This window comes from Corythoichthys intestinalis, chromosome 16, assembly GCF_030265065.1.
Source record: "Corythoichthys intestinalis isolate RoL2023-P3 chromosome 16, ASM3026506v1, whole genome shotgun sequence".
In the NCBI taxonomy this organism is placed as follows: domain Eukaryota; kingdom Metazoa; phylum Chordata; class Actinopteri; order Syngnathiformes; family Syngnathidae; genus Corythoichthys; species Corythoichthys intestinalis.
In genome coordinates this window covers 17688486-17707755 of record NC_080410.1, presented here as the reverse complement: position 1 = coordinate 17707755, position 19270 = coordinate 17688486, and the positions used below count along the sequence as shown (strand labels likewise).

Genomic DNA, 19270 nt, shown 5'->3' with positions numbered 1-19270 from the left:
GGCCGCATGCGGCTCTTTAGTGCTGCTTCGGGTTTTTTTTTTTTTTTTTTTTTGCGCTATAGGATCCACTACAGGGAAAATAAACATTTAATCATGAAGGCTAATTATGTATTTCTAGCCAACTTATTCATTTTTATAGTAGGCTATTATAGCTAGTATTGATAATTATAAGGCTTGTAGAAGGCTTTTAATTTTTTGCTGCTCCAGACATACTGTATCAGGTTTTTTGGGGGGGGGGGGGTCAAATATGGCTCTTTCAACAGTTTGGGTGTCCAACCCTGAGTCACTACGAGATGTAAGTCGTACTATTGCTACGAGAAAAAAAGTCGCATTATTACATAGGGTAACGTAGCTGTAATCAGCAACGCATTTTACATACATGTACCGTAGCTGAGAGCTATAACATTAGCCTAGCTAATGAAATATTTCAAATATATCTTTGTTATGGTTCTTCTTGGGGGAAAAAAATAATGAAAAAAAAAAAAAATTCGCCGTGGCACGACATGGTGTGGCTGTCCGACTCCGATGCAGCCCACCACCACAGTTTCAAAAAATCCTATGGTCAGAGACCCTCCCACCACAGTCTCCTAAAATCCTGTGGGAAACACTGGATCATGTAAATAAATCAAGTAAATTAGTTAAGTTGGGGGGGGATTTTTTTTTTTTTTTTTTTTTTTTACACAGTTTCAATATACACAACATGAAAAAACAGGTTGCTGATGAATATCGCAACTAGGGCTGCAGCTATCGAATATTTTAGTAGTCGATTAATCGATGGACTAGTTAGTTCGAATAATCGAGTAATCGGATAAGGAACATGAAAAAATAAAATACCTGAGCTGAGCCTGAAAAGGTATAAATTTATTTTTAAAAATGAGGATCTATGTAAAACATAAAAACAATTGGCTAACTTATATAAAAAAAGTCCGCTATCTTAAATGCTACAAAATGCTAAATTTTAAACAAACAAATGGTTCAGACACATATTCCTAAAAATAGGGCTAAATATACCTATAAACTAAATTATGAATGCATTAAAAAAACCTTAGTTCAAACAAAAACTTAACTTACGTTGGTCTTAACAGGGAGCAGTTGGATTCAGCCATGTGAAAAGAGGCAGACCAGAGGGCAGTGTATCCACCCTAATTAATAAAACTAAATGCAAACACTTTCAAAATAAACCATTACAATGCCACTTTAATTAAACGAATACTCGAGGCAATAAAATTTAATTCGAATATTTTTTTCTAATCGAATACTCGAGTTAATCGATTAATCGTTGCAGCACTAATCCCAACACAATTAAATCAATGGCAAACTACAACACAATTTCCACAGACGCATGTGCACGCAGGTCCAGGCGTGCACACACACAGTCTTGTGGAATTTTCCATAACAATTCACTGATAATACTAACCAGAGACCATGCTGATGCAGCAAATAACCCCCCCCCCCCCCCCCCCTGAGTCTAATGAAATAGACACACGCACACTGAAACAATGAAAAATTGCAACAATCTTCTCATCTCCTGCATGACTTCTGAAAAGAAAAATGATTGAATTGACCAGAAATTGTGTTCACAGGAAACCTTTTTTCTTTAACTATTTTAAAGTGTGAACTGTATGCAAAGGTTCAATGGAAAATAGACAGATAACACCATCACTGTGAAAGTACAGTAAATACATAGGTGTGATGCATCAGTAAAGCTGGTGTACTGGTGTGACTAAAGATATAGAATGTATTTCAAATCCAAACTACAAAGTACAACGATTTCAACTTTCAAGTAACCCCTTCTGGAGTTTATAGTTTATATAGCATTTGACTATTTGTAGCAAATATGAGCACCCTAACACAGGCTGCCAGCAAGACTGCATTCATTGATTAGCGGTTAAATGAAGATATTTGCTAGACATAGCTGTGCAAATGTATAAAAAAATTGAACATTATGTGTTCAAATGTTAAACAGTTATGTTAAACAATGTCTGCAGTTTGCATTGAATGAGTTACGGTCGTGTGCAAATGTTTGCCTCCTCACCTGGTCCTCGATTGACTTTTGTTTAATTTCTCTCCTGTTTGTCTCCTTCGGATGCCTGCAAGATGATGATGACCCCTACTATTTATGCAACGTGTGAGTGTGTTGTCGACATATAGTGAATGCTTTATTTGAGTAGAAATAGAAATATCTAAGCATTATGGAACCAGAAAGTTCTAGCGATACCTTGCCTCCTGACTGAAAAACTTCTCTCTGCACAACCGAAAATAAGTAAATAAACAAATAAGTGAATCTTTTATTCATGTATAATTGTGAAATAGCAACGCTTGGTGTCATTGAAGGACGATTGTACTGTAGTCCGCGATGTGTCAAAGTCACCACACGCATTTCCAATGCCCATGAGCTTCCCACCGAAAGCTAGTAAAATGGCATCCAAGTTAATATAAAAAATATATTAAAAAACAATCTTTCGTGCTACTTTAAATTAGGATTCCTTAATACCTGCATCACGTTACAAGTAGACACGCATTAACTGGATCTGACTACTTTAAATGACCTCAATGTTTCTTTGTTCATATCTTAAAAAAAGAAGTTGCGCTTCTAAAACTAAACTTCTATGAAATTTCTTAGTCCACAGAGACAACAGGAATCCTTGTTTTGCCACTTTGCAAGTCCAAGGTGAGATCCTTGAATTGTTTGAATGCGACCATCTTTGTGCGGCAGGAAGTCCTGTTGCCTTCCATCCTGCCTGGGCCTCACTAGCCGACCACAAAAGCAGTGTGGTTGCATCTCATCAGGATAAGCAATAAAACTGCAAATGGGGGTATCACCAAAAGCACATAATATTAATCCAATATGGTTAGATTGTTGTAGGAGCCTATCATGCACACAACTTTGAGAGCACTCTAATGCTAATAGCAATGAAATATACACAGTGTCAAGAAAAAAATGATTTCACTCCTCCCTGATTTTATGTTTGTGCTGTAAAATTATCACACTTAAATCATCTGTAAATTCTACTTTTTTTCTCTCTCTCTTCATAGCTTGGCAAGGTCTGCCACATCTACTAAGGTGCAATTAAATTGTTAAAAAAAAAAAAAAAATTACACATTTATATGCTAAGATAACAGACGCTTATCTAGCTTGTTGCTCTCAGTTTAATTTTTATTAATATATAGTATGTTGTTTTACCCCCAAATTACCAATTACCTCAAAAATATGTGACTTATATTTTCGACTTCATTGTACATTTTTGGGCAGGTGCGACTTTTGACTTATAAGTCCAAACTCACTCACTCACTCACTCACTCACTCACTCACTATCCAGCGTCGACGTTGTCGCTTGCTGACCGTGCTGCCTCCTTTGTTAACTGTCTCCAGGTTTTTCTGTCCTCTGCCTTTCTAAAGGCTTCCTGTATTGTGCTGTTACTCCATTTCTTGATGTTGTCCATGTATGCCGTTCTTGGTCTTCCCCTTTTATGTCAACCTTCCACCTTTCCTTGAATTATGTCTCTTGTCATGCTGCACTTTCTGTTCCTACTTATATGTCCAAAGTAAGACATTTTCTTTTCAGTTCTTGCTGGTAGAAGTTGCTGCTTGATGTTTAGTTCCTTGAGAAGTCTTAAATTTGTTTTTCTTTCTTTCCAGCTGATTCTGAGTAATCTTCGGTAAAACCACATTCCTGCTGCCTGTATTTTCTTTTCCTCTTTCTGTTTGATGGTCCATCCTTCTGCTCCGTATGTTATCACTGTAAAAATGAGGCTCCTCAGTATCTTGAGTTTCAGGGCATAGCGTAATGTTCTGTCTTTCCAAATGTTGTTTAGTTCGATCATTTTCCTTTTTGCTATTCCAATTCGTCTGTTGATGTCTTTCGTGCAGTCTGCTGTGTTACTTTTAATTGAACCCAAGTATTTAAAGTCTACGACTGTCTCTAGTTGTTCTCCGTTGACCGTCAGATGTTGGGTCTGTTGTTGTCCAATGTGCATGTGTTTTGTTTTCTTAGCATTTAGCTGCAGGTGTTTGTCTTGTCCTTTTTTGTTTAGAGTGTCAATAATGTCTGTTGCATCTTAGTGGTTTGTTGCAAATAGTGTGGTTTCATCAGCATATCTCAAGTTTGATATTTGTCTTCCTCCAATTTTTCCTGTCCATTTCAGCGTCTCTCACTATTTGCTCTGTGTATAGAGAGAAAAGGTTTGGTGATAGAATGCAGCCTTGTCTCACCCCTTTCCCAATTTTGAATGGTTTTGTATGGCTGTTGTTCCATCTGATGACCACCTCTCTGTCTATGTACACATTTCTGATTAATTGTATCAGGTGTTGTGGGAAGCACATGTAATTCATTCGCCCATGTAATTCATTCGTCCAAAAAATACAGTAAATGTTTCTGAAAAAACAAATGTAAATACAGTCCAAGTACTCCCCAAATACAAGCCATAGAAATAGTAACACACAAATAACTAAGGCAATTTCTTATCACTTTCAACAACTCTAGTGAGATACATTAAAAAAAAAAAAAAAGTACACGCCCCTTTTCTAATGCCAGGTTTGAGTGAAACATGAAATTCAGATAAATAATAAAACTCTTCCCATTATTACAAATTAACTGAAGAAAAAAAAACAGCTGATGATGTCATTGCAGAACAACCGATGTAATTGCACAAGTGTGCACATCCAATTAACTGGGGAAATTTAATCACGATTCGTGAGGTTGCAATACAATTTCATTCAAATTCTTCAGGTTGATATACGATTCTGCATTTATTTTCAAGCCTAAATGACAGTATGTGACAAAATTGGCTCTCTTTGTTTTTGCAGACTCACATGAAATCACGTTCAAACTAATCTACCTAATCTTACAAACACTGCCACCTATTTAACACACTACCAAAAAAAGCGCACCAATGTTCTATACAGGCTAATGCAGGGGTGTCCAAACTTTTCCACATAGGGCTGCAGTGGGTGCTGGATTTCATTCCAACAAAACAAAACGACACCTTTTCACCAATCAGGTGTCTTATAAATGTAATCAGTTGATTGCAGTCAGGTGCTGCTTATTTTAGAATAAACTTAAATGGCTAAACTCTGTGCTAAATTGGTAGGAACAAAAACCATGACTCATTGCGGCCCTTGCCGGCCGGTGTTCTGTCAAAATCTCCAACATCGGCGAAACGTCCTACATGAGTCAGTTTTGACACCCAAAGTACTACCGTGCGCTCTAAACTTGTTTTGTTTAGATGCATACAGGCAGAACCTACTAAAAAAATGCCTTAAGAAAATACTTAAATGTAGTTATATCAAATAAGGACAGGTTAAATACGCTACGTGACTAATGTGGTCAACTGATTCAAAGCTAACATAAAAAATTTACACAACCGTTAAAATTATTAGAGGGAAATATATGCAAAAAGTATCTTTGAGGCAATGAAAAGGTTCTAAAAACTAAATAAAAACAAAAATAGTGAATACTCGCCGCTTCTAACCGATGTGCGCATGTGGGCGGATGCTTGCGCAAGCGCGCTGAGCATTGTATAGGATGTTTCGCGGCGTAGTAAGGAATGGCCGAACACCGATTTGGACACCCCTGGGCTAAAGGCTGCTCTCTACAGGTAAATTCCTAACATAGGGAAGGGTGTCCTCTACTGGCTACCTTCTAACTATAATTCGGCAATTAATTAATCAGCCCTGATACAAAAAAATCAGGCTCTGAGAACCGATAGATTCTGGCCCATGCTACATAGCTGACAAGTTTCAAAACGATCACCTCATGAATGATGGGGAGTATGACTTCGAAATTGGATTCTACAAATAAAACAAGAAGAACAACCACTTGAGTGGAGCCTTGACAGGCCTTCAGCCTGAGACATTAAAAGCAATGCACATAGCTCATTGGCTGCCATTGACGGCGATACACATCCAATCCATTGAACTAGGAGGGGTCGTAGAGAAAAAAAATGAATGTTCATTCAGTGCACTGACATACTAATTTAAATTCAGAGCAGGACGAAAAGAGCCACATGTTTGGACGTCTATCATCATCAATGGCACTGAAAGAGTTAAGACACCTGAAACTGACCAAGACTTGCCCAGGACCTTTGTGAATCCAGACGACAGAGATGAGACCATGACCGTGACAATCTATTTTAAAAATGAAACTTTTTTCCCCCCAGAACAATACTGCTATATTTGTTGATCTGCTTGATCACAAAGGAACTCGCACGTAAAACACCACTTACTTGGGGTGTCATTTTGGGTGAAAAGAAAACACTCACTGCCAGCTCTTGTTACATAAGAATTGGACAAATATGAGCTTCAGGCAGGTATTTGATAACATGAATGCAGTGGCATTTGACAGAAGTTAATGTAATTCACATCCACTATACAGCCAGCACTGACCCGTCAAAGCAGAAAGCATGAACCTCAAACACAAGCAGCCTATTATGTTGTGCTCTTTTGTGGGCTTGAAAGCATGTGTGGGTGTGCATATGCATGTAGAAGGCCAAATGGGATGTGTTGACGCAACTGGAGAAGAGGGTCTTGATCCTGCAACAGGATGATTCATCCTCAACATGCGTCAGCACCACAGCCCCTCAATCAGTCTAACCAATTCATACCTTTATGTGTCTTTTGGATATCCACATAACCAAAGTTACGTATATCATCACGTTACCTGAGAGAGTAAAGTAACTCATTACCTGCAATTGATAACGCTAGACAGCCAATTAATTTAAACAGGGAGGAATGGTTGAGAATAGTCCTTTTTAAGTGCTACCGAGTACAGACGTCGCTAGACATCCAATTAATATTGACTGGGAAGGGAGAATGAACGAATGTAGTGTCGCAAAGAGGCTGTGTGTTGTGATCTACTTTTCTACAAATAGCCAAATACCTTGCCACGTACTTCGATTTAAAAATAAAATACCGTATCACAAAATTTTATGGCCATTAATGAGGACAGACGTCCAATCATTTGGCACAAACCCAATCATGACACGGCTAATGCAGAAAAGACAGTTCCAGTTTCATTCAAGAGATTCTGATGTCTTTTTGTTTGCATGTATCTTTCGGGTTAAATGGCAAGAGGCTACTAATAATACATTTTGAACCAGTCGGGTGACATTTTAGTGTAACACTTGACTACAATCAGCAGCAGCTAAAGAAGATGACAAACTATATATCAGAGGTTGGAATCTTGGGGCACCTAACGATTCGATTACGATTCAGAGGCTACGATTCAATTATAAATTGATTACTGATGCCCCCCGCAGCTATTAGCTGCTTTTAATAGTTCGTACATTAGTTAAAAATTGGACAAAAATCCTCTCAGGCTTAAGTAAACTACTATTTCAGTATCAAGTTAACAGTTCAAAACAGTAAATAAAATACCGAAGTCCCCATTCTGTATCAGCAGCTTTAAACTACATTCAATTAATTTAATGTTGTGAATCAACCGGTAAAGTTGTTAAAATTGCTCCCGTTATTCCATAATTTCCCTTCTGTCCACTTTCAACATATGAAATTTTTAAAACTGTTTCATCATTTAAAGATAGATTCAAGTCAACATTTTGCCGATTTAGGAGTATTTGCGATAAAAAGTTAATGAATTGCTGGGAAGGTTTGCTACAACAGCCTTGCAGAGAATTCTACTGCTGTAAGATGGCGGCTGTGTACTAACGCCGCCGAGTCTGTCATTTCGCATCTAGTTTTCTACACATGTGCTAACGCCGCCGAGTCTGTAAATTCGCAACTATTATATACATGTATATCTATCGTAGCATTATGTGGGCGTAGTTTGTAGCGGCTGTCGGCGGTAGTCAGGGTTTATTGTTTTTTTTATCCAGCGGCATAAGTTGAGCATGATGTTTACTCCCGGTCCGTTCCTTATTGCATCTCGAAGACCGCTGTTACCAATCTGAACTTTTTGGCAATTGCGGTGCTCTCAATTACGAACCGTGGCAGGGAGTGGAACGGCGATTTCCGTGGCTCGTTTGTCGCTCTTACTTTAGGGAGGTGGCGTAGTGTATAAAAACCCCCGAACGCTTCGGATGGCTTTTGCAGTGGAGACTTAATTAACAAACACAACAAACCAGCGGGGGACACAGCCACTTAACACAGGGCTCCCGTGGCGCACAACTCTCTCAATGCGTGCCTCGCTCTCCCCCTCGGCCCTCGTTCCTCCACTTCTTCCGCTACGCTAAATTGGCAATGCAGATCATGTTGAAAAGGACAGCGGCCCCCAGTAACACCGCGCTGACTGTGTTTTAGTACCGCTTTATTTGGCATATTTCAGTAATCGGAATTTGGATGTTTTTGAATCGTTCTCGAATCTTCCAAGGCCGAATCGTGAATAATCTAAGAATCAGAAATTTCGCACACCTCTACTATATAAAGTGGCGAAAAATCTTTTTTTGTTTTTTTTTGATGATAATAAATTTGTTTTCATTTTTTAACTTGATTTTACCACGGCTTTTAAAGGTTAAATTGCCTTAGCTCTGGTTATACAACCTTCTTTCATTTAGAGTACAAAATGTGACTGGTCACTTTGAAAACTGTGAAGAAACAGTAAAAATTCTCATCATATCCCTTCAGTGGGAGGAAATTGTTGAGTCAATTGCCCAGAACAATGTAAGAAATGTAGACAGTATATATGTTCGAAAAGAAGTGATTTACTAATATGTTGAAAACCTTTAAAAGCTTTTTCAGTATCAAGAAGGAGGCTGCAATTTTTTGTTAAAATTATAGGAGAACATAAATTCTCTCACTGCTGAAGTATGATTTGGGTGATAAAATGTCAGACTTCCCTAAGTTCAATAAAGATATACGATGCCTCCAGGACACATTCCTGTCATATTTTGAAGAGTGGAGTGTGTCTCTTGCAAACATCTAAGGATACAGTACATGTACCATACGTTAGCAGAGCTGTGTATTGATCAACATATACTAAGTAAAAGATTCATATAGAGCTGAAACTCGAATAATTCGAGTAACTCAATTTTAAAAATTGATCGACGAATTTTCTCCACCTTGAGGAATCGTTTAATTTCGTCAGCTCTAAGCATGACATTTTGCCCGGACTACTTTTAATGCGGCACAACGCGCTGACGCCACGTGCGTACAGGAAGAAGACAGAGGCGGCGGATATATTTGATTTCAACCATAAATGAATATAGAGGTAACGACGAAGATGCCGACAAAAGCAAAGAAAAAGCACCAAAAAAAAAAAAAAAAGCAGAAAATGTCAAAAGTGTGTGATCATTTCAAGCTGGACATCAAGACTGCAAACACACCAAGGCATTTCATCTATTCACTGTAAGACAGCGCTTGCATAACACTACAGCACGTGTTCATTGCTGCAGCTTCAACAAAGGCACCCCATTTACTCCGAGAACGAAGGAGCGACACTCGGGACAAGGTAAAATTAAGTTAACATGGAGCTAATAAATACGATTACCCATAGACTTCATTATTATATTGACATGTCACATCCCCAATACCCTGTGCAACGCCTTCAGGTAGGGGGCTGGCTCATCCCACACCAGCCCGGGCCCCTGGCAGGGAGAGCAATTCTCAAACATGCTCTGCCCTTTAACGCCGGACTTAGGTTGAAACAGGACGAAACTTAGGCCTACAAGCAAGCACGAGTGTCTCAAGAGTGATTTGGTCGAGGATTCAAGGTAATTATTATATTTTTCGCACCATAAATGCATTTAGAAACATGAATGGGAGAAACTAGCTGTCACGGCCGCCATATTGGATTGCTCACTAGCGTTATACTTTGATATATTTAAGTAACATGAATGGTAACTGCCTTTTTTTTTTTTTTAACATCTAACCAAGAATTGTGTGTGTGTGCTTTGGTTTAATTATTGCGATGCTGGCCCTTTAAGAAGTGCGAAGTGTAGTTTGGGAGAAGTAAGAATAGCAGGGGTCGGCAACCCTGGTCCTCGAGTGCCACTATCCAGCTTGTTTTCCATGTCTCCCTCCTTTAACACACCTGAATCAAATAATCAGGATCGTTATCAGGCTCCTGCAGAGCTTGCTAATGAGCTGATCATTTGATTCAGGTGTGTCAAAGGAGGGAGACATGTAAAACAAGCTGGATAGTGGCACTCGAGGACCAGGGTTGCTGACCCCTGAAGTATAGTGTTGAAGTGTGCCTTAACAATGTATAAACACGTTTGGTTAATGACTGTTCCTCAGCTAACAATCCCTTGCATTTGCTAGCCGCCGCGAGCTAACCACTAGCCGCCCAAAGTCAATTGCTAATGCTAATTGTTGGCCCCTTTGACTAGAATGTTTAGGCTAAAAGTTTGTTATGTTTCTAATTCACTTGTCAATCTAGGTTGTTATTCTAATTTCCTGATGTGTTTGCTGATTATTGTTCATGATGACCAATTACATGCATTATATGAGCGGTATATTTCATTTATATTCATGTTGATCATGCTCATTTAGGAAGATATGTTTATACCAAGGGCGTAGGTTTGCATCGGTACGGTAGGGAAATAACACCATCAACTTTTCAGGATGCTAAAATTGCCCCCACCAACTTTTAAGCAACCTTATTTGTGTTATATAATGAGTTCAGTTACACTGGAAATTTAGATTGTCTTCCCATATGTTGTAAGGATAGAAGTGACCCTACCATTATTAAGTGAATTATTTTCATTATGTTTATGTTTGCTAATAAAAAACAGACATTTATTCTGGAAGTTTTCAAAATGTTTCTTTAGTAGTTTTTGAAAACAAAGGTTTGAATTGAACAGTGTATCACCTGAACCAATGCACGTAAAAGTATCAGACAGTCGATACGGATTTATTTAGCATTGATCATTTAGCCTATCAATTAATTAGGTTCATATTCATGAGAAATGTGGCCCTCTGCCCCGTTCACCCAATCTGTTTGGTCTTACTAATGTCCCGTCCCCAGCAAAAAATGTATATGCAGGTTAGGCTGTTATATCATCCCTACCAATGTTGAGACCAAACCTATGCCTTTGGTTTATACAGCATATGCCCATGTGTATTATACAACTGACATGTTGCATATGGTTATACTGTATTGCAGAAAACCACACACACACCCATCCTCATCACTCTCTTAAGTAAACCAAAAATAAATCCTGGAAGTGGCAATGCCCTGCCCGCCTCCTGTAGGGACATCATCCTCGTGCATGGGGAAGGCCAACGCTGAGCCGACAGAGCATTCTTTTGGCAAGCGCCGCCACATGTGCGGCACCAAATACTGGACCAGCGTAAGGAACTTCATGGTCAGCAATAGGCCGGCCCAGCGCCTGCACTTGCTAAAGCCCGTCGGGTTCTTCCCCGGGGACGTGCAGGCCGACTTGGACCGCGCCAAGTTAGAGGAGAGAGAGGATGATGAAGAACGGCTACCTGGCCAGGAAGGTCCTGGCCAAGCTGGAGCTTGCCCAACAGGAGAACATGGAGATTGCCGTGGAGCTCGAAATGAGTGACCCGCCCTCTGTGATGTCGTCCTGGTCGGGCTGGTGGACAGGGGAGAGCTGGGCTGTCCTCAAGCGGCCATCTCTCCCCATGACCCATAATGACATCGGAATTCAATAAATAATAAGTTGTGATTGTATATAGATTTTATAATCTATTTGAATAATATTTATAATTGATTCTGCATGCTTTCCTCAAGTATTACATTTCTGATGTGAAAATTGAGTAATTTATTAGCTCTTGAAAACATGACAAATTTGCGCTAGATAAAAAAAAAAAAAAGTTGCTTTTTTGGGCAAAAACTTAATGCTATGTTAAATATTGCTATTGATCCTGAAAATATAGGTGATTGTCTCTGCATTTGGTGATTTTTGTGCATCTAGTGTAAAATCTGAGAATTTTATAGCCATTTTAAGTTTTGTTATACTTATAAAAAAAATAATCGGGATTTTATTAGGAAAAATCTTTGAATTTTTTGATACTGCTGCTCATGGAGACTCATATATGCCTAAGGTAGATGCCTGTTTTAGTTTTAGGTCGGCAGCAGCTTTAGTTTTGAAAAAATTTGAATTATAAGTTGTTGTTTTTTGAAATAGGCCCCCTACGGATCTACCCTGCACCCCATGTCATGTCAATATATTATGAAGCCTAAGGATTAACGTTACTGTACCTTGATAATGTAACATTATCCCTGCGGAGGGCTAGGTTTCCAATAATTATGACAACTGTCAATGCGTGGCTAACGTGTCTTTATTACAGGCTTTATTTAATCTGTAAAAACAGCGCTGTGCAGTGCTGAGGGTGTAAAATAAAAACATAATAAAGCTAACTGTCAATTTTAGCTCAGTAGTCATTGACTGATAAAAAAACAAGTAGCACTGGTGCCTTATGTGCATCACAGCAAGTATCATACATTTATTTGAACACTGCAAAAACTCAAAATCCTTTGAGGACTTACAATTTAGGCTAACTTAAAACTTAACTTAAAAATACCTTGACACAAATGGAAATTCAGTTGAAACACGTGGGGAAAACACTTAACTTTAAAAGTGATGTGTGTTATTAAGCGTAATGAGTAAGAAATAAGTTTTTTGAGCGAAAGTAGTGAATTTGTCACATCTGAGATGCAATGCTTAGCTGCTTTCAACAATGTACATCTAAAATAAAGACATTGATTGTCTAAAAATGTTTCAATATTAGGTAAAATGTCTTGTTTTCTAAAGTATATTTAGGGCCCGAGCACTTCGCATGCGAAGGCCCTATTGTTCTTCGAAGGATTATTATTATTTTTTTCATGGCAAATGAAAATGGCCAATTTGAAGGCCTGAACATGCTCAAAAACTCACCAAAATTTGCACATAAATGCGGCTTCGCGAAAATTTTGCTAATTTAGCAACGTTTCAAACAAACAAAAAAAAATCACCCTTGCAATTTTAAAAATGCCCTTTGCTTTGATGTTTTTCAACGTAGAGCAATAAAATTTGGGGAGTGGATACGTTGTCCAGAAACGCTTCAAAAAGTCTGCAGCACCCATATTCCAAACCCAACAGGAAATCGGATATTTTGGATTGAATGTTGAAAAACATGGCATTTTCGTGGAAAACCAGCATGCACGTTTCAGACCATTGCGCCGAGCCAGTACGTTGGATCTTCCTCAAAATTGGTGTAAGTCTTCATGAGACATATGAGATACTAAGTTGTGAAAATGGTGAGTTTTCATCCACGGGCCTGACCTGGGCGGGGTACCAAAGTCGGGTGTTTTTTTGGCAACGTGCCAATTTCAGTAAATGACTAATAACTTCCTGATACAAGGTGTAATCATTTTCATATTTGGCATGCGTGTAAGGTTTCTTAACCTGAACACGACTGCATTGAAATATTTTCCATTAGGCCTGGCGCCCACTTGTGGGACGAGGAAACTGCCTTTTTTAGGAGAAAGGCTCCTCCTCCTTGGGAAAAAAATTAATTGACCTCAAACCTGCATCTGGGGAGCCTTAAGACATATCTTTAGGTATCTGATGAAAAATATTGTGTTTTCGTTGATGTAGCAGTACCCAAACAGGAAAGTGAAAAGACCCTCGGCATTTTGTCTCAAAATGGCCAATTTCAAGGTCTGAACATGCTCGAAAACTCACCAAAATTTGCACATACATGCGGCTTCACGTAAATTTCATTAATTTAGCAACATTGCGAAAAGATGTAATAAAATGGCTCAGTGGCGCCCCCTTCAATTTTTAAAAAAGGCCTTTCCTATTAGTTTTCTCGACATAGAGTGATGAAATTTGGGGAGTGGATACGTTGTGCAAAACTGCTCCAAAAAGTCTCTTGCACCCATATTCCAAACCCAACAGGAAATCGGGTATTGCTGATTGAATCTTGAAGAACATGGTATTTAAGTCAAAAACCAGCATGCACGTTTGAGACCATTACGCCGAAGCAGTAAGTCGAATGCTCCTCAAAATTGGTCAGACTGTTCATGACACATATGAGATGTTAGGTTATCAAAATGGTGACATTTCATTCACGGGCCTGACCTGGGCAGGGGAGCAAATGTGGCGTATTTTTGACAACACGCCAATTCAGTAAATGACTAATAACTTCCTGATTGAAGGTGCAGTCCTTTTCATATCTGGCATGAATGTGAGGTATTTCAGCCTGCACATGACCTTATTGAAATATTACGCATTACGCCTTGCGCCCCCTAGTGGGACCAGGAAACACCCTTTTAATTAACGAGAAAGGCTCCTGCTTCTCGGGGACAAAAATCAATTGACCTCAAACCTGAATCAGGGGAGCCTTAAGAAATGTTTTCAGGTGGATATCTGTCTGATGTCGACTGCCACCGCCCCGACCTGCGTGCCATCCCACTTTGCCTGAGCTCCGAGTTGCACCATACCGCGAGGGCCCGTTCAGTCCTGCTTGCAGGGCTAGTTATAATTGCTCTTTACCTAAAAGAAAATATGTTTTATCCAATTACTCAATTAATCGATGGAATTTTCGGTAGAATACTACTAAAATATTCGAAAGCTGCATCCCTAGCTTCATATTCCATCTAATAACTAATATCACATGATTTGATCATTAGCACCTTCATAAACTGATGTATAGATTCCTACTGTATTCATCACAATTTATTAGATTTGCGTGACCTAATGAGACCATTTTTCTGCAACATGCCAAAGTGTTACCGCTACAAAACACACCAAAAACACTGTAGATACAGTATGTGATGGCACTTTTAAACTCAAATATTGAAGCTATATGAAGGAAAGTTTTAAATCATTTGTTCCAAACAGCTATGACTGTACACGCCAACTCTTATTATAAGCAGAACAATTCAATGCATCAATGCCATTTTAAAATCAAATTGATACAGTATTTCACTCTTACGCATCTGATCCAACTGCCGGAGCAGCATTGCAGCATAGCCGCAAGTCAAACGCTATGTATGGAATCATACACAATAGATCACAAATGTTGGTGTATTTTATCTGGCAGCCATTCTGCATCCTATTGAATTGAGCATAGAACTATCATAGCAGGTTGGTCAGTAAATAACATGTCTCTGACTCGTAGCTCAATGCTGAGCATTGCAACGTAATAGATGCCCTGTAAACGCAAGAGACATTGCCACATGGTGTTTTATAAAAGTATTAACTTACACTAAACAAAATTTTGCTGATGTAAGAATAACAACGCTGCTTGAACTGTCATGCAACAAAACCCCTCTTTTGTACAACAGTGTGTATGTGTGTGTACAGTGAAACACAAAGGAACGTTGCATGTTCAACATGCAGGTGTTTGATTACAACCTCCAGCTATTTGGTCTGTTAAAAAAAACAAACGAAAAAAGGTTCTTTCAACCTGTTGTCCATAGCCATGTGACTTCCACTGTCATAAAAAACCCAACAGCTCTCACACAGTCAATGCCCACCCTATCATCTGATGTTTTATGTTTCAAACAACAACAGGCTTCAACTAGGTTCCCCCTGCAGTTCTGCTCATCACTTTGAAATCTCCACAATCCTGGTAGCAATGCATTTACTCAAGATGTACTTTGTATCTACACTCATGTTGATCACCGAACTAAAAAACAATAAACACTGCATTTTCAAGTCTGCGTTCGTGAACACTCGATTGCATTTCAGTCCATAACTCTGACCAGATTTAAGGTGAAATCAATTTAATTTTACAAATGAGTATGTTTTTAGCAGGAAATGACACCAGGCGGGCCAAAAGACTACAAGATGGGTTAAAAGATAAATTTTGCACACATAAACGCTAAAGTATTGCTACAATTTAATAATCAAAGAACACTTCATCGTGGTAACAGACATTTTAAATATGCAAAATAAATGTTCATGAAAGCTAACCAACTAACAACAGACATTTCTTTTTGACATCGGTTTAACAGAATTAGTTTACAAAAATAACATAAAACTACACTATACTACAATCAGATTTTTTAATTTTATTTAAATGAGACTTCTGCACCTTTCATAATGTATCTTGGCGTCATCATTTCCATGAGCAGTCTGCTCCAATTTAAGATTTGATGGGTGCTTTTTCAGACAGCATGCTTTATTTAGTTTGTTCTACAGAGGCTCAATTGGATTTAGATCTGGGCTCATAGAAGGCCACTCGAAAAGTTATTTTGGCTGTCATTCATTCATTATTCTGTTTCAGGTTTCTGACAGTAGAAAGCATATTTTACTCTAGTATACCTTAATAGTCTTGAGATTGAATTTCGACACCCTGGGCCAAATCCAGATAAAGCAGCACAATAACAGTTACAGGCATGGCATGGTCTTTGGTAAACCCATATAAACTAAAAGAGTCAGTTGAGTGACTTGATAAAGGTCGCACCAGCAAAACAAGTGTCAATTGTGAATTGTTTTGAACACGCCTACTGTTCCATGTAAACTGAACACAAGAAAACCTGTGCAGCAAGGGCATTTAAACTTGCAGGCCCTTTCTGTAGTGAAAAAGTTATGGTTTGAACCCCTATTGCTTTGCAGATTTAAGCTGTTTTTTTTCTCTCTCTCTAAAACACATTGAATGTACAAATTCTACTGTTGAATTAACCCTTTTATAGGGCACTCATTTAACTTAATGGCTGCCATTGATGCAGCTACTCTAGCACCATGAATGGTATATAAAGTACGGTGACCATATCTTAATTTACAAAAAAGGGGACACTCGGCCCGGCCTTGAGATACTTTAATGTTACTTGAAGTTCACTCAAAGATGCCTAATCACTTTAATATATTTTAAGTGTGCGTCCTCCATCTGGATAGAAAAATTCAGTTTTATAAAAAAATAATGGCTATATAAACAAAGACACAAATTCAAATTCGCAGAGGTTAGCCAAGAGGCTTTGTTATTCCTAAAAGAATACTAAAAAAAAAACACTGGCATCAAATAGTGATTTTTTAAAAAATGCCTCTCAGCATTTCAAAACTACATATCCCATAATGCCTAGCGCGGCTTACCTCAGTGACAGCTAGCACCGGTAGACGAGGCAAAAATCAAACATTGCTATATAAGTTTACAATCATCGGCAGCGTAACGATGCGACACCAAACCGGATTTCACAGATCACACCTGTACAAAGTGCCGACAGAAGTCAACAGTTCCCAAAAGGTAAATTTAGCAATTGTACATACCGATAGCCTGTGAGCTTCTGTCGTCACGACTCACAAAGGTTTGTTTGTGAATGAGAACTGACAGTTGACGGACGCCATGATAAAGCAGGTCTGTGACTGCACACGCATGCACAAATTTTTATCTAAAGTAGAATAAAGGTATTTTTGTCTTGATTACACTTTTAGGTACATAAGCATTTGATTATACACATATTGAACACAAGTATTAACAACTGGGCAAGCTCTTTGGGAACACGTCACAGGCCCAACAGTACCGTAGTATTCTGTGCAAATCGTCAGTCAAAAAAACTGATTTTCATGAATTTATAAAACCCCACCAAACGCCCAGGACAGGATGTAAAAAGTGGACATGTCCGGGCAAAAAAGGACGTTTGGTCTTTCTAATCCAAAGTTAACAGTAAATATACTCCCATTTAATTTTTTAAATGTTTATTTTATTGTTAACATTTCTAAATTACAAAAAAAAAAAAAAAATAGGAAAAGAAAAAAACTGTAAATATGATTTTCTTAAAAAAAAAAAAAAAACTTTAAAGCATTTATAATAAACTAAAAAGGAAAAAACAGCAAATATCTTCTATTTTTTTGGAATGTTTAATTAAAATAAGTAATAGTAAAAACAAAAAGAAAAAAGTAAATATGATATTTAAAAAATATATTTTAATTATTCATAACATTGATATTTAAAAAGAAAAAAACATGTAACATGAGCATTCACAGCCAGTCCTCCCAGTTCAAAATTGGACGCCTATCGTTGTTAATGGGAGGCAATAACTTAAATGATATGAAATAAAAAATAAAGAAATAAAAAGAAAAAAACTTAAACCGCATCTAGGTCTGTCTTTGGCAGTCGTGCACCATCCACCTGGTCCGAAATAGCATTACCGGGTCCCCGATGACAAAAAGTTTGTGGACCAGTGATCTACATGACCCAAATGTCATGTCCACGTATGTAGACGCCAGATCTTTATGGCGTTAAAAAAAAAAAAAAAAAAAAAGTCATTTACCCTACAAAGGGTTGTTGGTGATTGCAGGCCAAACCAATAAGAATGTGCCCCCCCCCCCCTTTGTAAACGCTAATATTAGTCGTTGACGATGATAAACGTCCAATCATGTCTCTTTCTGCTCCGAATTAAAATGAGTTTGTCACTTGTTGACGTCCAATCAATCTGAACTGGGAGAGTTCTGAGTTAGAAGTCTATCGCTGTCAGCCAATTCAAGTATACCTAATGTAGTTGCTGCTTAGTGTATATCTTAAAATCATAGTAGGGGAAAAACGGTTCCCTGAACTTTGACAGAGGCAAATTCGAACAGCTGAATAACTACAATATAATGTAAAATGACACGTGAACACACACGAAGCAGACGATAAACTACTGGTGGAAATTACCAACATCTACAGAGACTCACCTTGCAGTAATTCACGTACTCAGAGGGAGTGGTGTTTTCGAGACAGAAATGCCCATTACAACACCAAAAAAAATCCCACTATATCACACACAATGAACGCAGCAAGAAATGCAATACGTCGAAGAGAACTATAGTTTTGTTTTTTTTTTTTAAATTCCCGTGTTTCAGAAGTAAACAGCCCGACCACTTTGTCACTCACCGTCTCCTTCTCCGTGTTAATGAGGAACGTTCTCAAGGCGAAGTAAAGTAGATATTGTGCTGTGTTTTGGTCAAGTTGTGTCGAGAAGGTTCTGATAGTTCCCGTGTAGCTCAGGTTGGGAGGTTGAATTCATCCAGGAACTTCCAATCAGCCACTGACGGTTGGGCTCGCTCGCCGATTTACAGAATGGGCGGGGTTATCCAGACACTGACGTCAGTCAATAATACGTTACCGTAATAATGGCTACAAGCTGGCCTTCAGAAAAAGGAGGGAAATGTCAACTGCATCACGTGACGCCCCCTTTACGTAGCCTGCAGATATTATTTTGTCTGTTATCACTGTTCTAAGAAATTCATGATTTGCCTATTTTGATTCTTTCAGCGGCCATCTTTGACATGAAGGTCATTTATACTACCTCTTGTGGTTTTGAGGTCTGTTTTGACAAAATAATTGAAATTTTAAAAGTCTTAAAAAACACTCAACAACGTACATGCCGAATTAATACACACACCCATTCAAACATTTTATATATATATATATATATAT

At 38.4% G+C, this 19270-nt stretch overlaps 1 protein-coding gene across 1 annotated transcript in view; it reads right to left on the bottom strand.

Moving 5' to 3' along the window:
- carhsp1 (calcium regulated heat stable protein 1) overlaps positions 1–18948 on the bottom strand; it is a 37921-nt gene extending 18973 nt beyond the window's left edge. The window contains exon 1 of the mRNA XM_057817185.1: positions 18725–18948. The gene's annotated coding sequence lies outside the window, so the exon portion shown is untranslated. The remainder of the gene's footprint in view (positions 1–18724) is intronic.
- Between the last annotated feature and the right edge of the window lie 322 nt (positions 18949–19270).